This window comes from Orcinus orca, chromosome 6 (assembly GCF_937001465.1).
Source record: "Orcinus orca chromosome 6, mOrcOrc1.1, whole genome shotgun sequence".
Classification (NCBI taxonomy): domain Eukaryota; kingdom Metazoa; phylum Chordata; class Mammalia; order Artiodactyla; family Delphinidae; genus Orcinus; species Orcinus orca.
Genome location: NC_064564.1, coordinates 72,521,128 through 72,546,044, shown reverse-complemented (window position 1 = coordinate 72,546,044; position 24,917 = coordinate 72,521,128). Strand labels below are relative to the sequence as shown.

At 39.0% G+C, this 24,917-nt stretch overlaps 1 protein-coding gene and 1 long non-coding RNA gene across 10 annotated transcripts in view; both read left to right on the top strand.

The window, feature by feature from the left end:
* TRPM3 (transient receptor potential cation channel subfamily M member 3) overlaps nucleotides 1-24,917 on the top strand; it is a 536,370-nt gene that overhangs the window by 78,064 nt on the left and 433,389 nt on the right. The window lies entirely within an intron of this gene.
* On the top strand, nucleotides 9,204-24,099 carry LOC125964643 (uncharacterized). The gene is made up of 3 exons (XR_007477842.1): nucleotides 9,204-9,229; nucleotides 10,374-10,519; nucleotides 23,974-24,099. It is a non-coding gene; the product is annotated as an uncharacterized LOC125964643 (long non-coding RNA).

The window sequence follows — 24,917 nt, the reverse complement described above, 5'->3', positions numbered from 1 at the left end:
ACCACTGTACCACCAGGGAGGTCCGTCAATACATTTTAATTTAATATTTACCTTCTCTGTAGATGTATGTATCTGATGGGGCTGGGATCGTATCGGTCTTGTTTGTTGCTGTATTCCTGGATGACTAGTACCTGTGAACGACCAGCGTTTGTTTAATGAAAGAATACAATTCTTTCACTTTTAATGCTCTGAAAAATAAAGCATGGCCCCATCACAGATGAATTCACTACATTGGACTCAAGGCAGATAAACATATAATTAGGGTGCATGTACTAAGGATCGAACAGACAATGACTTGTGCCTCATGCATGAGATTTTGAGTCCTTCTATCACAGGGTAAGGAGAGTGTTTCCACAGAGAGTTGCCCTCTTCACAGTGGCTTCCCAGGGGAGTCTGGGGAGTCAGTTGGGCCTGGGTTTGAAACCTAGCTTTGAAATCTACTTACTGGATGACTTTGGGCCAGTTACTGAGCTTCCGAGAGACTTATTTTTCCTGTCTTTAAAGTGAGGGCACTAAGCCCACCTTAGAAGTTGGGAGGATGACGTTGTGAAATCAGATATCTAAGTGCTGAGCACAGTTTCTGGCACGCAGGGAGGACTCAGTAAATGGTGGCTTTGATCAGGGAACTGTCAAGCTGGATAGGAGCCTCCAGGTCATACTCTCTCCTCTCACCTAACCAAGAAGAATCTTTTTAAATCTCCTGCCACGTATCACAGTCCTTTTAGAAAGCTGGTCCCTGGGAGCTGATCCAGTTCAATTGCTTCAGTTCTTGTGTTTATTGATTGCCCGTCTGCCCACTGTAACTTCTAACCTTAGGATCCAGTTTTGTATTCTGGGGCAACACAGAACACGGCTATCTCTCTTCTGCATTTCGGACCTTCAGATATGTGAAGGCAGCTGTCAGATCCCACTTAGACCTTCTTCTTCCAGACTGAATATCTGTAGTGCCTTCAACCTCTCCTCACATACTGTCATTTCCAGACCTTCCTGGTTTCCAGATCGCTTGAAGTCTTGGCTGCCTCCCTCCCCACACATGCTCCGTTTGGGTGGTGTATCAGTCAGGGTTCTTCAGAGAAGCAGAACCAGTATGTATATATTTTAAGGAATTGGCCCATGCAGTTGCCAGCACTGGCAAGTCCAGAATCTGTAGAGAAGGCCCCAGCAGGAAGCTCAGGCAGGAGCTGATGCTGCAGTCTGGAGGCAGAATCTCTTCTTCCTGGGAAACCTCAGTTTTTGCTCTGAAGGCCTTCACTTGATTAGATGAGGCCCACCCACCTACATTATCAACGGTGAGCTGCTTAAAGTTAACCACATCTATAAAATACCTTCACAGCGATGCCTAAGTAGTGTCTGATGAAATAACTGGGCACTGTCATCTAACCAAGTTGCCATAAAAGTAACTATCACAGATGATATACTTAAACTATGATGCCAGAACTGAGCATGAAACATTCGCTCTGACTAGAGTCCAACACGGGAGAATGTTAGCTCCCTGGATCTGAAAACTACTTTTGTGTTAATGTGGTCTAAGATTTTATTAAATTTTTAAAAAATAGCCAGGCCACACAGACTTGTTGGTGCTAAACATATCTGCTACCTTTGCATGCAGGAGGCATGGACCCTGCTGCAGAAGCTCCTGGTCCAGGTAAGAGGGTGCCTGACAACAAAGGAAAACCCCAGATCAGAGGAAGTGGGGGGAGGGAGGGATTCTGTCAAGGAGCCTGGAGGAGGGAAGGAGACAGTGTTCTTTGACACAGTCCTACTTTGTTTCCAGTAGCCTTTAACATACCCTTCATCTCCCAACCAACTCTTCTGTTCACATGTCCCTAACTGCCACCCAGAAGCTAGTAGCATAACACTAGTTAATAGTAACTTACAGTGTTATTTCTCCTATAGGTTATTTATAGCCTAATAGATGACTCTTGAAATTTGAAAAAAAAAGTCATAGCAATATATTTATTGCAGCAGAGCTTCAGGCTTCAGAGGCAGGCAGGGAGGGAGATATTTTTGGAAACAGGCACAAGATCCATCAGGTGGACCAGCTGCTCTCCATTCCTGACATCTCTTCACTGTCCCTGTCAGGAGGCTGTGAAGGAGGTCAGGAGGCTGACCTCTGCGAGAACTGTGTGCACTCGGTTAGCCTTGCAAGGCTAGCCCTCCTACATCTAGGCAGCTGTGCTGCCTCTGGCCCCGGGTTGTTTTTCTAATTCCCATATTAATATTAAGAGGGACTGAGCAGCTGACGAATCAGCAGGAGAAAACAGGAGAATAGAGCACGTTACTTCAAAAATATTGTAGCCTGCAGTACCCATCAGTCAGAGCTCTGGATTTGAAGCTACTGCCAGGTGGCTGCAGAACTTGCTTAAAACATGTATATAGTAGCTTCTGGAAAAGCATCAAGGCTTGCACTGGGCTATGCCCTGGGTTATTTTGTTCATAAGTGGTATCAGTTTGTAGTGCAGTATTTCACAGACTATGATACCCATACTATTGGTGACTCACAGATAATTTTAGGTGGTACAAGGATGATCATATTTTATTCTAGACTTGTGTGCTTATTTATTTTAGTATATATTCTTGTGAAATGTGTTGTAAGGTTATATTCATATTCATATATTCGTATATTTTAATGCTTATTTTAAAAGTATAGTTGTCTCACTGAGCTATATAAAAGTATAGCTGTTGCATACTGCTTAAGACAACATTAAGGTAAAAATTTGAGGCTATTTAAAGAAAAATGTTCAATAGATAATAGTACAGATAGTATACAGATATGGTAAAAGTTATGATAGTGACATGAGAATGACCACAGAAAACACATGTCCAATGAGTAAAGTCTGGGCTTTACTATCCGACCTTTGTTCTGATATCAGTTCTATTATGGCCTCTTTATGGTCTTTTGTGTCTCATCGATAAAATGGAAATGTTAATACTTAACCTTTAGGATAGGTTTGAGGATTAGAGCTAATAATACTAAGTGCCAGGCTCATCATAGGTACTCCATAAATAGAAATTATTGCTTTTAGTATTTTAGATCTGTTAGAAGAAAATGGCACAATTATCAAAAAGATGAGATCAAAGGCTGGAGATCTAGCATAAGACATAAAGACAGAAAACTATTTAAGTTGTGAGACTGCATCAGTGTAGTAGTTCATTTGACTGTGTTTAGAGCACTTCATTATCTGACGCTAGCTTCAGATACAAAAGTAGAACATGAAGACACAATTGGGGAGGCCAGGCTAGACTCAGAAGTAGACTCAGTGGTATAGAAAGTGTCATGAAAGATTTTTCAGTTAAAAGTTCAGAGAGGAAGGACTGACAGCTCTCTGGCCCTTCAGAGGAAAGGGAGAAAGTGACGTGGACCCTCTGGTCCAGCAGAGGAGCAGTGAGAGGGGCATGGAGATCCAGTTCTGCATCAGGGGTCTCATGAGCCCATTACATGGGTGTCTGGAGACAGTAAAATAAAAACAACAGTACAGACTGAATCGTTTATCCTCTTCCTCTATTTTGTTGAAACCTAAAATAGGACACTTTGTCACTAAACTCCCAAGCCTCCAAAGCATTTCCTTGTCACTGTTTTGTCCATCTTAGTCAATGCACTAATAAGCTTTTCCTCACAAGGGAGGTCAGGTTCTGGAGTGTGGATGAACCCAAGGATGCTATATTAGTTTGCTAGGCTTGCTGTAACAAAGTACCACAGACTGGGTGGCTTAAACACAAATTTATTTTCTCACTCTTCTGGAGGCTATAATTCTGAGGTCAAGGTGTCAGCAGGGTTAGTTTCTTCTGAGGCCTCTCTCCTTGGCTTGCAAATGTACGTGTTCTCCCTGTGTCTTCACTTTGTGCTTGTCTGTGCCCAAATTTCCTATTCTTGTAAAGACACCAGTCATACTGGATTATCGTCCTCCCTCATGACCTCATTGTACCTGAAGTACCTCTGTAAGGCCCCATCTCCAAATATAGTCACGTTCTGTGATACTGAGGGTTAGGACTTCAACGTGTGAATTTGGGGAGACACAACTCTGCCCATACACATGTTTGTTAACTGCTCCTGGAAGAAAAGAATTCACACAGTATGACCTGCTGACTAGACCACAAGCTTCATCTTCATTTCAGTGAAGAGTGTCTAATTATCTGTATCTTTGCAGTGTTTCCTAAAGATTAGAGTTGAATAATCATCCTTCTCTGAAGTTTTAAAATTAATAAAATCAGATATCGTTTCAACACGTTACGAAAAGATTACAACAAGAGGCAGCACACTGTAATTGGTATCTTAATTTCCCTTCACAGCTAATGAGTACTTTGTAAACACTGGAATATAATTTATTCTTCTTCAATTTTTCTAGTCCCAATTCTACTCCCAGACATGTTATTTTAATATATCTTTAAGATGGATATGAATCATGACTCTGCCACTAGCTGCTGGAGTGGCGTTGGGCAATTTTGCCCATCTGGGTCACAGTCTATTGCTGTGTAGAATGGGGATGATAATTACCTGATAGGGAGGCTAAGGGGATAACAGGAGATAATGGTTCTAAAGTGCTTTGTACAATGCCTGGCATATAGCAGGCACTCAATACATGATAAGTAAAGCTCTAAGGGTTATTTGTATACAGGGTATATAGAAAGGAGGGTGGATTCTTAGCTGTCAGATTAGGAAGAACTAAAAAGGAAGGTGTGGTCCCCTTCAACTCATGCTCTCTGTCAAGAACAGAAGCTATTCTGGATTACTACCAAATCATTCATTAAAATCAACATTCATTCACAAGCTCAGAAGGACATGCTCACATTGAACTGTAGTGGCTTCAGCACATGTAATATTATCTTCAAGGAATTGGCATAAAGATCTGAATCCTTATGACTTCTATCTACATTATCCATTCCTTTAAGAGAGCAAGCAGCCAGGCTAGAGATTATATAATAGGTGTCAGAGCAGATAGCACAAAGCAGTAAGTGATACTGCCTGGACATGCATGCATTTGCATTCTGATTCATCTGAAGCTGCCTTTTTGGAAAAATGGTCCACTTGGATATAAGAAAGGATGTGTACTGAATGTTGTCCTGCTACTCACAAGCCCTGACTTTAAAAATATTTGCTGAAAAGTAGGGAATTGGACCCTTTGTCTTTCCCCTCTTGATTCTGTTGCTCACCCTGAATACTCTACTTTTCTAAGCACTATATTTGAAATCTTGTAGACACCTGTAATTTCCTCCATTTTATTCTCTATTTCCAATGGTGTCTAATTATCCTTAGACTGCTTCCTTGTTATTTTTATATGTCTGTTGTATGGACTTTACCTTAAGTTCTCACTAATTCTTGACAAGATTATTATTTTTATAACTAGTCTCCTTGACTTTATTCTCTTTCCTCTCCAATCCATCCACTTACCTGATTAAGTTTCTTAAAATGTGACTCTCTTCAACCCAGCACTTGAAAAAGTGAATATTTAGTTAGCAGACTGCCTCCAAAATGGTTTAAGCACAACCTAATCTCTGGCTTCAACATAACTAAACAGCACCTTACCTCCTAACTTGTGTTTCAAATGAACTGGAATCTCCAAATCTGTTCTGAACTCACTACTTAAACTACATATGTAGCAAACATTTGTAGATACGAGTGCTTAGTATCTACCAAGCATTGTGTGGAGTGATTTATATGTATTTTCAAATCACCACAGTAACTCTATAAGAAATATTTGTAAGATACTGTTATTATCTTTATTTTATAGGCTGGAAGTGGGGCTGAGGAGGTTAAGTGGCTTTCCCCTGAGGAGGTTAAGTGGCTTTAGCAGTGATGGAGCTGGGTTTACCTGACTCCAAAGCCTGCCTTCTGCCCCAAATGCTGCTTCTTCATATCTGCCAGTCAGACCTTTAAGGTACATCTGAAGCATCTCCACTAGTTAAAATTGTAAGTGCCTTTATTATAGGGACCGTGGAGATGCCACTATATGTATGTATGTATGTGTGTGTGTGTGTGTATATTTATATATATATATATATATTTGGTGCTCATAAGATCTAGCATAGTGTTAGCCTCATAACAGATACTCAATACCTGTTTGAGTGGACAGAACAGACGATTTCAGATGAAGCATAAAACAAAAGTAAAAAAGTGGTATGCAGTGCTACTGTAAACATAAACAAAAGCTGAGCTGAATTAAATTTCATTTCACTGCACAACTACCTCAGTCTGCCTCAAGGGCAGAATAAACAGATTCTGTGAACTTTATGAGTTCATACCTATAAAAGAACATTGCTCATGTGTGGCCTCCTCTGAGAGGGAATAAAGTTTCATATCAGGCATCCTGAATAACTGAAGATGCAGAACTCTGCACATGGGGAAACATCTTGGCCAGTCAACAAAATCAGGCTGCTGCCCTCCTGGGGACCATTTTGTTTGCTTAGCATCCACTCAACTTACTGGGTTGTTTTGGGCAAGACTTCACCTCTTTGACCAAGTTCCTCATCTCTAATGCAGAGGGGCTGGTGGAGATAGTAACAGCTACCGTGACATACTAGCACAGCTAGTATGAGCAGAGCTAGGGTTTAAGCCAACTAACTGAATTTAAAGCCTTAATGCTACTATTTTAAGTCCCTTGCATCTGTAAAATTCAGTGAATCTCCCACATGTTCTCTCTGACTCTGAGTTGGTTGGAGGCTCTTACACTCCCTTGTCTGAGGATCCTTTACTCTGTTTTGTGATGTTTGGTAATGATTTTTGTACTTCTAGCCCATGCGGGACCTGCTGGAGGGATCTCAGCCATTATGCAGCCTTGTCTGGCTCACATCTGCTGAGGGCTGCTGGCTGGGGAGGGTGTGCAGGCAGAGCAGACAGTAGAACAAAGCTTCTTTTGCCAAGTCCGTGTCACTGAGAGGCGATTCGATACTTAAATTAAAATTTTACATATTTCAAATTTCAAATATTTTCAAATTGTCAGATAACCTCTCTAAAAGAACTGAAAAATAACACATTTTTCAAAATTGGGTAGTGGAATTGTAGGTGGCATCTGCACCTCTTTTATAATCTTGTTTTCATACACAATCAGCAGGTTGACCCTCATCTTCTGCCACCGTGACCTTGAAAGAAGACCTGAAATTCTCAGGGCCACAAACTGTGTGTGTGTATTTAACAATAAATCTTTTTACTTTTGGGACACTTCCCTTCACAATCTCTGGAGTGATATAAGAGGTACTTAAATGAATGCGAAAGGAAATGAGTGGACAGCACTGTATATTGTGAGGATAATGAGGCAGGATGAGTTAGCTTGAAAGGCCCAGCATTGCACAGACATCTGCAGAGGTCAGTTGTGGCTCAAGCTTTGAAGAGACTTTTCTTCAGCAGGGATTGGAAATAGATGATCTTGAGGTCCCTTCCAGGTTGTTTAATTGCAAGATTTACTGCTAGACTGGAAGATACTTTCCCTCTTCCCTCTCTGCTCAGTTTTTTTTCTTTTTCATAGCATGGTTCTATAAAAAAGGAACGTTAGTTTTTTCTGTGTTATAAAACTCCAGATGCATCGCTGATGCCAAGAGAGTTACTGAGATGCACTTTGGGTAGGTGTAAATATTGGTTTGTTATTGTATTTTTGTAATAGTGTGATTTTTTGCCATGAAAGTACAGCTTCTGATGGTCATTTCAGTAAAAAAGAGAAATAACTACCTCACATGAACTTATGGGAGGTTCATTTTATCTGGTGAAACTGAGTTTTGCTTTGTGCACTGAAGGAAGCAAATGATGGTACCTTGGCCATTTGCAGCAAACTCTTAGATACCTGGAGTTGTAGGTGTTTTTAGAAGGTTGTATGTGTTTTGGCTCAGCTAGTGAGTAGAGGTGGAAACAAGCCTTCAGTATGACCTATAAGGTTAAAATTACTGTAAAATAATTATGATGAGCACTAGTTATTTTCTGCTGTCAATAGGTGGAGTGAAGGTCGTGAAGCATGGAGCATTCGTGGCCTCACTCTGGTGTGCACACCCTGTGTAGACATAACTGATGGAACTGGCAGTCTTTCCTGACTTGGATCAAGACCTCAGAATCCTTTCTCAACACAACAATTCAGGAAGTTGCTATCATCTAATGAGAATGATCTAGCACCTAAAACCCAATTGCTATTCCGAGATTCATCCCTGTGGGCATCCAAGAAATAGATATGGGTTCTAAATACAACATATTTAATTTAGCTTGATTTGCATTAATGAGTATGAATTCTTGATCTGCCATTTACTAGCTGTGTGACCTTGGCCAAGTTTCTTAACTTATCTCATTCCTTTAGTATTAAATGGAGATAATAATATGTACCATGAACATATAAACATGGTTCCTTAACATGAAGCCACGTTGTGCCCTAAATTTTCACTCTCCCCCATGATACAGAACCAACCACTTACTGTCTTTAAACTTTCTCCTTCACCCTGCCTGCTTTTCTTCTCCTTCTGATACAGTTCTTCCAATGCCAGGAATATGTTTGATTAAGAGATATAGTACAGAAGCAGATAAGACATGCCAGACCTGAACACTAATGAGGATGAAATTAAATGATAATGGATTTTCCTCTCCTATCCCCTAGATAATGGTGAGACTGAAATGAACACCAAAACTGTGTTCTTCAGTAATCCATGGTGACAGTAAAAAGAAACAGCCAAACAACATATTGGCCTCAATATTCGGAGCACATTTGGAATGCAGAGTAAGACTGAACAATCTTCCATTTCCCTTTCTCTCTTCTTTTGTGTAGTATAGTCTGAGCAGGTATGTGGGTGAGGCAGTGTGCTCCCCCCAGGTGGGGGAGGGACACTAAGCTTGGGACTCAGAATACTTGTGCTCGGGTGTCAGCTCCATAACTGACTACCTGTGTATCTTTGGATACATGGCTTCCCAGCTTCCTGATCTTCATAATGGAGGAGAATGATGTTATTGACCTCACAGCAGTGTTGAAATGAGATAATGAATTTAGTAATGCATTTTGTAAACTGCAAAGCACTTAAACACATTTTAGAGTCTTAGTAGGGATGCTCAAAGACATGCTGAATGAATGCCAATCAGTTAAGCAGTAGAGGCTAAGATCACCATCCTAGTAGATTCTTTATAGTATAATACTTTGTTCAAAGAAAATCTTATTATGGAAAGCCAAGTTTTTGCTGTCTGACATGGCAGGAGCTTCAGGACTCATCTGAGAAACACTTCCATTTCTGTCAGCAACGTTGTGCCTTATCCCCGTCCTACCGAAAGGTACAAATTGTACTTTTTTCTATTTATTTTTTAATTTATCTGTTACCAATGTGTATCTGAGACCTACATGAGTCTCACAAAAAATAATTGATGAATCTAATTGATGTGCCTAAATATTAGTTGAGAGCTTCCTAGGTCCCAAGCACCATGCTCTACACCAGCAAAACAGTAATGAAAATGTCACAATTCCCATATAACAATTTCCTATATGCATTGTTTTCCTAGTATTTGCATGACACTGAGGGAGGCACAATTAATAGTTATAGGCTACACTTACTAAGGCTCTTCAGCACCTTCTGTGTTCCAAGTCCAGTCGTTATTTTACTTTACAGTATTCCATTTAAGCCTCACAAAATCTGGACGGGGATTTGTTTTGTTTGCTTTTATTTTATATTGTGGTAAGAACATTTAACAAGAGCTATACCCTCTTTTTTTAAATTAATTTTTATTGGACTATAGTTGATTTACAGTGTTGTGTTAGTTTCTGCTGTACAGCAAAGTGAATCAGCTATACATATACATATATCCACTCTTCTTTAGATTCTATTCCCATATAGGTCATTACAGAGTATTGAGTAGAGTCCGTGCTAAACAGTAGGTCCTTATTAGTTATCTGTTTTGTATATATTAGTGTGTATATTTCAATCCCAATCTCCCAATTTATCCCTCCACCCCCTGTCCCCCTTGGCCATGTTTGTTTTCTACATCTGTGAGTCTATTTCTGTGTTGTAAATAGGTTCATTTGTACCATTTTTTTTGGATTCCACATATAAGCGATGTCATATATTTGTCTTTCTCTGTCTGACTTACTTCACTCAGTATGACAATCTCTAGGTCCATCCATGATGCTGCAAATGGCATTATTTCACTCTTTTTATGGCTGAGTAATATTCCATTGTATATGAGCTCTACTCGCTTAACAAATTTTAAGTGTACAATACATAATTGTTGACTCTAGGTACAGTGTTGTACAGAAGATCTGAAGGGAAGTTATTATTAACCCCTGGGTCACAGATAAGGGAACTGAGTCTCAGAGAGTGAGATAATTTTCCCAGACTCACACAGCTAGAAAGTGGGGGAAATGGGATTTTTAACCTGGGCTGTTGGAACTCTAGAACCTATCCTCTTTTCCATTACACCACAGTGCCACCTCTGCCTTCAAAGAGCGACAGTTCAGCTGGGCAGATACAATCTACCTATAATGACCAGGAAAAGTAGAACTGGCTAAGGGCCAGTCGCTTCAAGGACCCTCTCATTTGGCCACTTCTTCCCTTCCTCCCTCAAACCCAGGTAACACATATGCCTCCTTACTGGCTTGGGCTCCTTGGGGCCACCCTTTCCTTTTTCCTCTCATGAACCAAGTAAAAGTTGGTTAACTTGGTTTCTGCATATAAAATGATGTTTTTAGAAACTAAAACTCACATTTCAGATTGGGACATGACAGAGCATCATTTTACAGAGTTTTCTCGTGCCCTGAAAGATGAGTACTTAACTCTGGTTATGACTGAGCATTTTGGCTGACGTGGCTGTCATTGGGTACAAGACAGGAGCTACGTGCCTGGAGGAGGATCGAGTCATTAAGGCAGGTCAGCATAGCCTCGGAGGGAGGGAGCCAAGGTGTGCCTTGTGATAAAAAGGATAAGTGAGATGGAGTCATTGACAACGACTGTGACACATCAGCAAGAATGGTGCTAAAAGTGTTAGTGCAGCAAAGATGTGGTGAAGAAAGTGAGGGTCTTCAGCCTGCTCTGGGGAAAGACTCATTTATTGTTATTTCCCTGGAAGTAAAAGATCATGTCAAAGCTATTTTATTTTATAAAATGGCATTGAATAATATGGATTTGAAGGAAATGAGTAATTTTCATCTGATTTCATCTCATAATGGCTAGCGTGGGCCAGAATAGAGCCATAGCTCAGGGTCCTGATGAAAAATCATATGTCTCCTTCACATTAGCAGTGAGGGATTTTCAGTCCCTTTCGTTACTTAATGCCCCAAGGAAATCTGTCTTGACATTCCTCTCACAGCAGCATCAAAGTGAGATTTTTGCTGTCTGTGGCCGTCTCAAAAATTGGCCACTGCTTTTCAGTCACCCAGTTTCTGTGCGTGGGTGTGACCGCCTGCAGTTGTCCATCCCTGCCCCAGTGCAAGGCTCAGATTCTAACCCATACCTAAAACACGGTAGATTCACGTCACAGAATTGAATGAGGTGAGGAAGACAAGGCTCTCCCCGCTGGCTGGAGCCATAAAGTACCTGGAGAGGAAACAGAACCCGAAGGGAATTGTCCTGATTTTATGGTAGGTGAGAACCATAGTATTGTTGCTGAAAGCACACTCTGACAAGCATTCCTGCTTGGGGAAGGTTCGGTACTTCATGGATGGCTAGTGAGTAAACTGTCCCCAAAGATATAAAGATCTGAGGCCAGTAGGCCTGCCCCTAAGTGGAAGCTGACCTTCTGGGCAGTTGAGGCTAGAGGAATTACTTAGTTCTTTGGCATAAAGTGAGATAGGTAATTCAATAACTAAATGCTCTAAAAAGTTAAAAGATAGTTTTAGCCATTCTTTCATTTAACAAATATACTGAGCACCTATTCTGAGCAGAACACAGTCTAGGCTCTGTTGCGGATGGGGTAATGAAAATACTACTCCTCACCTTTCAAAAAAAGTGTCAGTAACATATTAGATTAAATATCTATACTAAAGTTGAATGATGAGATGGCAAGAGTAGAAAATACGAAATCATTTATTCACTCAACAAATACTTACTAAGCACATAACCGTGTTCCAGGCACTCCACAAAGCATTGGTGAATCATTGGTGAATGAAAGTCAGATTCTCTGCCCTTGACACCCTTTTGTTCTAGAGGAATGCAACCAGTAGGCTTCCATTTTGAAAGCAATGATTTTCTCTGGTGATTGAATATCTGTAAACTTGCAGTTGTATAGTTCGTCTGTGGGGCAGATTTAGCCATTGTCAGCTTTCACTGATCATGAAAGAATGAGTTTTTTGCATGTGGTGAACCAGAAGACCAGGTCCTGTCTTCTCCAGATACTCTTCAAGTGAAATAATCAGATGAGCAAGGTGTTGACTTATCCAGAGGATAGCCAGAATTGCAGGAGTTTGGGACAGCCTCCTTTGTATCAGAAGATTTCAGCCCCTACACAAAATCAAGCTACTGATTGAATTCTTTCCAACATTATTTGTGCTGTGCCTAGGTTCTTAATGGTGGATCCTGATTCTGGGGCATTCAGGTAAAGTGTATCATAAGGCTTTCAGGAAAAAAAAAAATTTTAAATGTTTTTACCTGATGATCAGTTCAGGCTAGAACATTTGAATGTTTAGAAGAAAACCAACAAAAACTGGAATAATAGAAAAATAATTGAAAGTCCATGAATGATTAAAGATTATACCATATTTATACATCTGTATAATCAGTATATAGTAATTCCTATTAATCTCTAATGATCTTGGTTCTAAATTGCCAGAAGATACCCACATATGAACTTTTATCTTGGGTTAATTTGGGACCCTCTTCATCTATTGGAAAAGCATTTCATTAAATGGATTTTACACACACACACACACACACACACACACACACACACACACACACACACACAGATTTCTTTCCCTACAAGAAGAGTTTTGAGGAATTCATTATCCTTAAACACTGCAAATGCAGCTTGCATTTGGCCTTTAAAATATTCCAAGGGGCAGTTCTTAGGGATTACAAGGGTAAGCCTATTTTGGCATGTGTGTGAAAGTCATGTGGTATTTGGTGCTTATTAATTTAAAGTATTATTATAGCCACAGGACCTATAATACTTATAAAGTATTATAAGTAAATGTCATGGCATTTAGGAAAAAAAATGGACCACAACTCTGAAATATCAAAGACCAGATAGAATATTAACTCTATTCCATTCTGATCAGTTTTTTATTCTGTGCCCCCAGGCAAAATATCTGTTCGATATATATGTTGCTCTAGCAACACTTTCAAGTTGTGGTAAACCTATTTTAAATTATGAGTCTGAGAGTTGTATGTGTAGTTAATTTTCTTTTTCCCACCTTGCTTGGATTGCTAAGAAAATCCCTCCAAAAAAAAAACAAACAAAAAAACCATGTTTCACAAAGTGGGAATAGGGAAGAGGGGTGGTTGGAGGAGGATAGAGCTGGAAACAGGCAACAAATAACTGATAGTCTGAGAAATCCTCAGGAGAGGGGACTGTGGAGCAGATAACATTATTTGGATGCTTGAAAGAGAAGGGCCCTTTTTGCCATTTTATGGGCCAGCTAATTTATTTTTTCCATTTCTAAGGTACTGAATATTAGAATTGCCAGTTTCTTATTTAAAAGATCATAAAATATCAAATTGCAGAGGGTCAGTCATGTAGTGTTTCCCAACATGAGTTCCTCAGAAATGCTGTTCTTACAAGATGCTCTATGATAGAAGAATGTCTTGTCACATAAGTGCAGGAAATACCACAAGCTGCAGATTCTCCTGGAAAGTCATACATTAGTAAATGAAAGATTTAAGAAGTGGTACAATAAAGAATCCTTTTCATTTTTATGTGTCAGATTTTCTTCAATTATTTGACCATAGAACCCCCAATTTAAATAGCAAGCAGTTACTCATGTTACTCAGAACTAATGTTGCGCAAAGTATGCTAAATTCTATGGGAAGCACCCCTGTCAGGTATTCTTCCCTAAGAGTCCCTTAGCCTGTAGTTAGCACTCTCCACAATTGAAAACATCCACATTACTTCCTTAGAGCTCTGCTGGAGGATACTCTAGTCTTTGTTTCTCTAGGTCATAAGACTTCTTGTCTGCTTGCTTTATGCCTTTTCTGTTCCTCCACCTTCCTCTTTGGTTGCTTCTTTTATAAGACCCATCAGTCATCTCATGGGCAAATTTTAGACAGAATTTATTCAATTCAAAAATATTTATTAAGCATCTGTAGCGTGACAAATTGTGCACTAGGTACTCAGATACTCAGGTGAGAAAGAAAAACTTAGAGACCAGCTCAGTACCTGTCTTTAAGGAGTTTACAGTCGAGCGAAGAAGAGAAGCCATTGTACACATTATCATAATAACTTACAGATGTGTCACCTGCGATAAGAAGGGTATAAAGAAGGTGAAAATAGAGGAAAGATAATGTCCTAATGGGGGCTACCTAAGAAGGAAACATGGAGGATAACTGAAATGGTATTCTAGGTTGAGTGAAAGCTTAAAAAAATAAAATTACAGAAATATTCAAAATAGTGATGAAGCTCAGAGAGTCTTTAATGGAGAGTCTCCCAACTTGGCTAGACTATAACAGGGAGCAGTATGAACTAAGCCTGGAAAGGAAGTTTGGAGTTATGTAATGTAGTAGATAATCTCATGTGTCAAGCTAATGAATGAAGATTTTATATGTGAGGTAGTGGCAAGTATTAGAGAATCATTGTATGTCTTTATAATGATACAATCAAAACCTTGAGATTAACTGAGTAGCAATTATTAGAAAAAAACTCAGGTGAAAGATGACTAGAGGCTGGGTCTACTGAGAAGTTCATGGGAATGCAAATAATATAAACAGACTCAACAAGACTTGGCAAGTAATCAGTTGTGGAGTGACTGAAAAACAAGGATGAGTCTGAGTCTCTGAGCCTTCTTGTCAGAGTCTGGGGAGAGAAATAGGAAAGCTGAAGAGCAGGGGCTTTTGGGGGTGGTAAGGACTGGGTGTTTGGGTTTTGATGTGTTCCTTATAAGAAGCCATGGGGCACAGGGATGGCATTTCTAATCAAGCAATTGGAAAGGTAAACTTGGAGACTCTGTTAAGATTGCATAAAAGACAAAATTTTTAAAGTCCTGTGGCTAAAATGAATGATTGAGATCATAGCGATGCATCAGATTCTCATGGAAGGAAGTACGAAGTGAAAGGAGGCAAGGTTTAACTATGGAAAACTCCAGATAATAGGGAAAAATGTCACTGAAAGAGATAAAGGAATTGTGTGAGGTAAAAAGAGAATTAGTCAGGGTAATACAACCACAGAAAGCAAGGGAGGAGGAAGTCTCAAGCAGTGAAGTGAAATGGTACAGGGATAAAGAAGGATCAGGGCTAGGGTAAGACCCCTAGATTTGGTGAATTAGAGGTCCTTACTGAACTTTGAGAGAGTGGTTCCAAGAGGGCAGTGTTGTGACTGTGGTGTGCGTTGGAATCTCTTGAAATGCTGGTTACAGCAGAGATGGCTGTTCAGTTCTCTTCCCTAACCACTCTCTGCCAAAATTTCGATTTTGTAGATCTACGGTGAGCCCGGAAATTTCCACTTCTAACAGATTTCCAGCTGATGCTGGTGCAGATGTGCTAGTCCAGGAACCATACGTCAAGAATCACTGTAATAGAGTGATGGAAGATTGTAACAGATGCAAGAGAATAAGGGAATAAAAGATAATCTAGATGTCTATGTGGCAAATGGAGGCAAGTTCAGAATACTTGCCTATGAAAAGAAGATGGGGAAGGGCAGTAGACTGTGGGCTAAATTTTCCTCCCATAGCACCCAGCACGGTAGCTTATATATATTAGGTTCTCAGGGACTAGCTATACACTGAAGATAACCAATAGCCATTTCTTTCTCCTTGCTCTAGTAGCAAAGACTTCTTAAATGTAGCCTTACGTGTAGTCACCTCTTCTAAACTCCTCCATCTCTTCTTGCCAGAAACTGCCCCCGAATTCCATCTTATGTCCAAAATATACCAGTTGTGTGACAATCACCTCACTACCAAAGTTGGGGGATAGCTAGGTTTGAGGCTGTCTGCAAAGAGTTTAGCTATTAAAAGATAAGGAGAATATGTCAGACATCACTTTAGCCTTGAAAATGCCGCAGTGTGTGCATCCTTACATTTATGTGCTTAAAAGCTCAAGATCTGTTTTGCAAAGATATCAAATTTTCTGTTTCTCAGAAAACTGCAAGAACTTGGCAGAAAGCCTGTGCTTTGGACCAAATGCAGTCATGCTCGTGTGTAATCCCAAGAAATAAGAATGCAACTTTCGTAGTTTAGAAAAGTCATTTCAAAGTCTGTGTAGTGGTTTCCTTCATGACACGATGATTTTATTACTTATAATTTAAAACACCATGGTGCTTCCTGATGAACTGTTTATGGCCCTTTGATTTTTCCCAACTGCCAGGTATGTAATGCTTACTTAAATTAAATTTTTCATCTCCTATTCAAAACCTTTTAAGGACTCTCCTCTTTGCAAAATTGACTCTTAACCTGGGTAAGAAGAGAATGAAGAGTTACACAAATGTAATCACAGGGTGTCAGAAGGCTGAAGCTTCTATTAATGATTAGAAGTCAGCTTCAGGACATCCAAAGGTCACTTAGTTTGGATGTAAATATTAGCTTAGATAGAGGAAATTGGAGGGATGAAAATTCAATACCACGAGATACTGTAAGAAGAAAAGAAACAGTATAAGAGGCTTAGTGTGTCCCTGCCAGTAATCATGGGATATTTATTGAATATCTACTATTTGCTTAACATGTAAAAGAAACTGAAATGTAAGGTACATCGAGTTCTTCAAGTAAATACTATCTTTGGGCAACTAAACAAAATTACATAAAATAGCTACAATATTTTTTAAGTGGCTGTTGAGTGGCATGGTATACATTATGTGGGGAATGCTGTATAATGCATAACAGAAGAGTAGTGACATAAATTAGCACAGTAGAGGCTGAGTTGATTAATTTCATTTAATGCAATATATCTGAAACATATTTGACCATTATACTCTCCCCCTTTTTTTTCAAATAACAACTTCAACATTCTAAGGTGTATACTTTAGGAAGTGAGAATGGAAAGGACAAAGCCAGACAAATAAAAATTTGTCTTAACTTTTGATCTTCAGTTTTCTGAGCTCTAAAATGGGAACAATAATGCCTATCTCACAGAAGATGCAGGAGTTAAATTAGATTCTGTGTGTGTGTGTGTGTGTGTGTGTGTGTGTGTGTGTGTGTGTGTGTGTGTGTGTGTGTGTGTGTGTGTGTGTGTGTGTGTGTAGTGGCACACTTAAATACTTTACCCTATTTTCCCCTATTTTCCCCTAACAAGGGCATTCTCTTTCATAACAATAGGACAATGATCTAATTCAGGAAATTAACACAAGTACAACATTATCTAATCCACATACCTTATTCAGATTTTGCCATATTTTTCCTTCTTCCTGGGGAAGTGCCTCAGTCTTCCCTTGTCTTTCCTGACCTTGACACTTTGAAGAGTTTAGGACACTTATTTTGCTGACTCTCTCAATCTTTGATCTTACCTGATACCTCCTTGTGATTATATGCAGGTTATACATTTTTGTCACAGAAGTGTCATTGTGTCCTTCCCTGTGCATCATATCTGGAGGCACCTGATGCCTGTTTCTCATTGCTGGTGATGTTCATTTTCATCACTAGGTTAAGGCAGTACCTACTAGGTTTCTCCTGTTTGCCTCTGCTTCACTTTGCAATTATATAAATATCCTGTTACTAATCAAAGTTTATACTACTTGTTTTAGCATCCACTGATGACTCTTTTTAATCAGTTATAACCATGATGGCTGCCAAATGATGGCTTTTTAAAGTCCACGTCAAAAGCAATTTTAAAAAATTATGTAATCAGAGAGATGCTACTCTATGTGAATGCCTCTAGTTTACAGAATGCCACCCTGAAATAATGTTTTTTATACAGCATGAGGAAACATCCCTAACACCCAGCTGTGACTGTTAATGTTGTGGGGATAGCACTGCTGAGAAAGTCTGGGAAGTAATATCAGGCTGATGAACAGCTATGCATTTCAAAACTTCTGTTATAGAGAAAGCTTTGTCCACTAATGTTTATCTATAAAATATATTGAGAAATATTGTGTGCTTTGAGATAAACTATTTTTATGAAGAATTCTAGCTCTGGCCACCAGGACTTGTTTCTGCTTCAAGACATAAAGAATTTTTTGTCTTTTGCTTTTACTCAAGCAATAAACTTATTTTGTAAATGACTGAAAGCAGATTAGAAGCCTTTAAAGGCTTGTTTGTAACAGCTACAGGCTTTCTCTTTCCTGCATAGGGACTCCTGCTCCGTTTTCCCCTTACTTGAAAATTATAGCAAAAAATTAATGCTCATAGTACCTGTGAGATGTATTGGAAGAGAAAAAAGTTCATCTACTTCTAAATTATTGCCCTTATAATAAAATTACCAAGTATTAGCATTTCAAATATTGTATTTTGAAATGTGATCTTTGTATACCATGAATAAAAAAGTATGACATCTATTGATCACTTATTATGCCCCAGGTACAGGATATACTAATAGTCTATATATTCTCATTTAATCCAAAACCACTCTCTGAGGTGGTATCCCCATTTACAGAAGACAAAACTGAGACAGAGAGTTAAGTGCTCTTCATTTCGTTTCCAGTGTTTGTGAGTCTTACTCATAAATCCTGAGAATTAGAACCTATCTTTGTTCATTTGTGTTAATGAGAATAGTCTTGAGATTGAGTTGACCATACCTGTGGCCCAAAGAGGCTCACTGATATTTTCTACTTTTATGGCCACATGTGGCATTTCCAGACCCAATATGTTTTCTTGAAATAGCACATTCTTTCATTCCTGGCAGTATCTAGCTAGAGACTATAGATTTACATTTTTGTAAATCGTTGATATTATTAAAGAGCATCTATTGATATTATGATTTAAAACTTTTACTTTTAAAATGTTATATACCTTTTTACCCACTTATTAAATATTTGTTGAATACTTAATATGCCTGGCACTATGCTGGGCTCTTTACATGTATAACCACCCGGTTCCATACTTCCTGGAGGGTAGTTTTTAATTCTGATTCTGCACATGAGAAAGCTGTAACTTAGAGATAGAAGTATCTGCTCAAGACCAAAACACCAGAAAGTTCGGAGTCAGGATTAAATTCCATGATTTGTCTGATTTCAGAGTCCACAATCCATATAGTACCCTGACAACACTGGCTTTCATAAAGGTGCAGGGATGTGTAGGTAAGAAAAAGACCAACGTTGCATGGTTGAGGTGACAGGGTTTTAACATGATGTAAGGCACATTTTCCTCTATTTCTTTTTTTTTAAGTTTACTTCAAAATTTTTATTCCTGATTTATTAATGCAAAGTTCAAAATTATACAGAAATGAAAATATTTTAGAGGAAATTTTGGGCTGGGAATTGGGCCCATGACATTGAAGACAGTCAGATAATACTCTTCTGCCATTGCCTGATATGTCAGTTCTGCTGAGATCCTCCAGTGGCCTCTTCTGGCAGCTTTCTGCTGTGGAACATTAGCACAAACCACGTCCTCTGCCTGGAATGTTATATACCCCCATTCTGTGACAGACTGTCTCCTATCCCTAGGTCTCAGTGTGAATATGACTTCACCAGAAAGCTTCTCCTGACCTGTCCATGTGCCCGACTAGACTATAAGTTCCATGAGGTCAGTGACGCAACTGAAGCCCTAGTCCCTAACCCTATGCCTGGCACATAATAGCTGCTCAGTAAATGTTAAATAGATGGATGGATGGGTGGGTGAAAGAGAAAGAGGGAAATGAAAAAGACAAGGGGAAAGAGGTGGAGAGGAAAGGAAGGAGGGAGGAATATTGTTAAAGAGAAAGAGACAAGAGGGAAGGGGAGAGAGAGAGAGGAAGGCAGAGAGGGGAAGAAAGAGAAAAATTCTCATTCAGGTTATACAATAAGCATGTTGTAATGCAAAAACTTCCTGGACCTAAGGCCAGTAGAGATGAATTCAGATGCCCCTTTGTTCACTTGTTCCATAGCATTGAATATATTATTTCCCCTCTCTGAACCTCTAATTCCTCATCAGTAAAATAAGGATTTGAACTTGAAGACAGGAGGCATCTCAGATCCCTTCAAACTCTGTCATTCTCCAGAAATGCAATTGTTAGTGGATAAGTATTCTCAAATGCCTGATATGCACTTCTCCACTTCTCCTCCAACTCCCCAAAGACTAAAACAGCGCACGGCCTTGAACAATACAAATCTGTTTGAAAACACTTTATGCTCTGTCACTCCAGCTTTTATCTCACTAAGCTGTCTAAGACTATTGAAAATTCAGTAGGGTCATTAAAATCAGCTCGTCGATTTCTTTTCCCTTGTAATCTGTAAGCACTACTATATTTTGACTGAAAAAGACCGAAACAGCATGTAAAAGCATTAGCAGCAAGAATGATAGGCTGCACCATTTATTTGAATGCATGAATGTCGTTTTCTAGGACGACTCATGTTATCCAGGTTTTTCTTGATTAGGATTCTCCTGTGGCATCCATGCTTGATGGGACTGTGTGGGTGGGCAGGAGGGAAGAACAGCAGACTGGCTTGTATTAAACAAGTAGTGGGCTCTGTACATGACTGATTAGATCTGAGGTGATCCATTTCACTGAGAGGCTTCTGCATATGCCTGCCACATCATACCAATGTTCTGCAGGCTGCTAGCTGAGAAATGAGGTAAACCACACAGTCAACTAAGGTGGGAAGACTTGAATAAGCAAGAAGTGCAGTTTTGTACCTTCATAATGGACAAGTTATGCTAAGTCAATGGGCAAGGGCCACTTTTCTGCCTGTGCACACACGCACACGTATGTGTGAGCTTGTCTCACTTGAAGCCATACATTTTATGCACACATATCACGTATATACATACAAATGTTTATGAACACATGAGACTCCACTGAGTTTTAGGAAACACTTGGATTCTACCCAGTAAAGTTAAATCCAGTCAAAACACTGGATTTGTGTTACATATTCAAACTTTAAATGTAGTATTTCCCATGATACCAAAACGTACTCTGAGGTTTAGGGGGTAGCTACTAATTGTTTAAACTAGGCTAGTCTTACATACCTAAGTATCCAAGTGTTGAATTCTCCTCACTATTGTAAGTTGAACATAATCATGATAAGACTTGAACACGGCTGGATGATCAAGATACAGTTAATTCTCAATTAACACCCCTAACAAAAAAATAAATACAGAGTTTATAGCGTACCTTTTCACGTGGGACGCTTTTTAAAGTTTTTCATTATTGCTGATGCTTCTCTTGTTGCTGCTGTCATTGGTCATGAGCTGAGTATAGCAACTCTGTCTCATATTTCTTGGTATCTCAATCATAGCTTTCTGTCATCATCGATGCTTAATAAATGCTTATAGTCATATTGTACTAGATTGTCCTAAATTTAGCATAATTTAAAAATGATCAATCTGTGTTAATTTTGAAATGTGTGTTTTCACTCATATTTGAGTGTCTATTGTCCCTCAACTCCTGTTGAACCACCTAATGACATCCCCAAGGCACAAAGGAGTTGTCAAGTTCCCCATGCTGCCATTCTTATAAGTTGCTTCATAATGGTAGGCAGCTACTTCAAACTAATGCAAACTTAGCCTTCTTTCAAAAATTCTCTTTATCTGGGCGTAGGGCCAAAAACTTCTGTTTCGAAGAGTTCCCCTCAGGCAAAGTAAATTGAGGGAGTTCCCTCGTGCATTCACCTGTTCCTTCAAAAATAGTGTGCCAAAAAAAAAAAAAAAATAGTGTGCCAACAAATGTGTAGTGAAGCCTTTGTACTGTTAACTTTTTAGTTAATGCCCATCAAATGAAAAATAAGTAATTTAAATGAACTGGAGTCTGTGGAAAAGCCACAAGGCAGTGTAGATAATATACCCACAAATAAGTGAAATTTGGTTGCACTGAGTTTATATGGTCTTAGTAAAAACCATGTCAGGGTGCCTGAGACATAAGTGCTTTCTCAAGAAAATTGAAGAGGCATAATTTACAGAGATGTGACCTGGAGGTCCCTGCTTCATGCATCCTAATTAAGTAAAGCAGTCACTGAAATTGCTTTCTGTCATCTGGATAAGAAGCAATTACAGTTACACTTCAGGTTGCTGGTTTGGTTAGGGAATAAGGTACTGTATTTAGCTGACTCCTTCAATCAGCTGAGGGTTAATAAATTAATGTCCATAGTTGTGAAAAGGTAATGTGGCAAAGAGGGAAATCTAACTTCTTAGAAGATGGAGACTTTAAAAATTCAGTCTGAAACCTCTTTCCAGATCATAAAATTAGTGTTAGTGGTTATTTTTGTTTTCTCTCTTACAGAAACTGAAAAAAAAATCCCAAAATTGTTTAAAAAATATTTCCATCACCAGGTTGAGTTTTAACATGGTATACAATAAATTTAGTTAGAATAGATTTCTGATTTTTTTTCTTTTTTTTCTGATTTCTTTATAAAACCTCCTGTATACTTACTTATCTCTATTTAATAAATATTATAATCTGTGATCTGCTGCCAACTAGATGATGAGTTCTTCAAGTGTTGATACTGGAGTTTTTTCTTTGAGAAATCCTAATTATAGCAGGCCCCCATAAAGTTTGATGGAGTAAATTTTTATACTATGTTTTATGAATTCGCAAATTTGTGTCTCCTAATGCCTGTTCTTGAAATATGCTAAGTCTCTAAAAGTAGTTTCTGGCTTCTTGTTGTTGTTGTTGTTGTTAGAATATTTTCTGGAAAGATTTCAAAGTTCGCATTCATTTGTTTTTTGGTAGTTTCATCTTTCTCTTCCTGATCAGTCGGCACTCTCTGAATTGCTGGTTACTTGATGCGTGCAGTTAGCTGAGTGCTTGTTAACCAAGTTTTTACTAATGAAGAAAAGCAAATGAGCTCAACTGCAAAAGCTTTTGGAATAATTCTAATTAACTTCAACAAAAGGGTTGGCCTACTGAAGGAAAGAGTGGGCTGGAATTACCAACAGGTTGAGATTAGTCCACTGTTACCAACTTCCCACTGTAAAAAATGAATAAGCACGAGGAAACTGTTAAGAGATTTTGTAGCTGCTGAAACATATATCTGACCATTTTTAAATGCATGGGTGAGCTAGAGGAAGATTTAAAGTTATTTTGACTAATTTTCCAGAAACTAAATTTCCAGAATGTGTGCATGCACACACATACACAGACACACACTGAGTAGTGTGCTGATGTATGTTTAACAATGCAAAGCTCTCTGGAAAAAAATAATGATACAAATACCCTGATTTGTAGCATTGTTGATTTCCAGCATAAATTCTCCCATCATGGCCAATTTCAGCCTCCAAAGGTGATGTCACTGAGCACAGTTAGGAAGAGATGTGCACAATCAGCTCTTACACTGAAGCAAACCAGCTCAAACAAACCACTGCACACTCGGCCCCAGTATACCATTTAACTTCTAATATCTCAGATACTGAATCCTGTGAATCATATGTAGAGGTGTGACCCAAAATCCAGTATGAAATATCTAAACTGGAAGAATGAAATATTCGCCTTTCTTTTCCCATGTTTCAGGCAACTAAACAGAACAATGAGGATTGCCACTTCATGGGAATAATAAGCTCATTTTGGTGAAACACATTCACTTGATAAATGATATCTGCCAGCATAAAGCCCTCACCAAACCTTCTATCATTTTGCTGATGACCCGAACTTACTGACCAAGCTGAGTGCTGACTGGATCTCTGCTATTCCAAGCAGAGCTGGGGCATGGCCACCATGAGAACCAGAAAGAGCAGCTTCAGAGTCCTGGCTTTGAAGATATTAAAGTCAGCCTCCCAGTGACCTTGCTCTCAGCCACAACCTGCTTCTTTGAACAACTCTGTCTGTTTGGCTTCCCAGCAGTTTAGGACCCCTTCTCCTTATTTCCTGTGTTCCTTCTTGCTTCAGAGACTGCAAGCCCCAGCCTGCTTGAGATGGAGATATGGCTCATGAATGGAGTATCAGACGGGTGCCAAAAGACTCAGATGGAAATAGGATCTGATTGTTTGACTCTGCTTAGAATCAATAATTGGCACTAAGTAAAGCAGGGAGTTTAATCAAGGTAAATGGGACGGTGATAAATAGATAGCTAAATGGAGTCCAGGAAGTAATAGAGTATAATTCCAAAAGAAAGGTTACATTTAATCCAAATAAGTAAAGTGCTTCTGAGAGGGAGGAAGTTAATAGAGGGATACACACTGAGAACCATTGATGGTATGAATAGCTATGTACTACACAGGAGGAATCTTTATGGAAAAACTGCTATAAAACATTTAAAACACACACACTCATACACATACCCCTTGGTGTTGTGGTAGAAAAAAATAAATGCCACATTTTCAGATGTGAGGTTAATTGGACACAGGTGATTGTTGTTTCAATCTATGGGTCACACTTTTATATCATCCTTATTTAGTTAAAATGTTATTACGTTTTTGGAGACTTAGAATGACTATCTTCTTATCCTACCCCTCATTTCTGCAATCTCTTCTCTTCTTTCTCTTGTCCTATTAGCTTGTTTTACTTCTGCAATATTCAGACTGTATTTCAGTAATATGTTGAAATTAGTGGTGGGTTTATAACCTGATATTTATTTTTAAAACCCTTGGTGTTAGTAAATACATCAAGGATGAGTCCCAGTATCTTTCGTCTAGGTTAATATTTAGGAAGTGTCGAATTTCATTGGTTTTCAAATTATGGTTCGTGAAATATATTTTATGAAAGAATCAGTGGCTAAACATAATTCAGAGTAGGATTAGCCCAGTGTCTCCAGCCTTGACCCTGAAGTTAAGATGTTTACGTATGAAAAGGGAGTGTGTAAATGTCTCAGAATCTCAGAAATTGCATGTTTC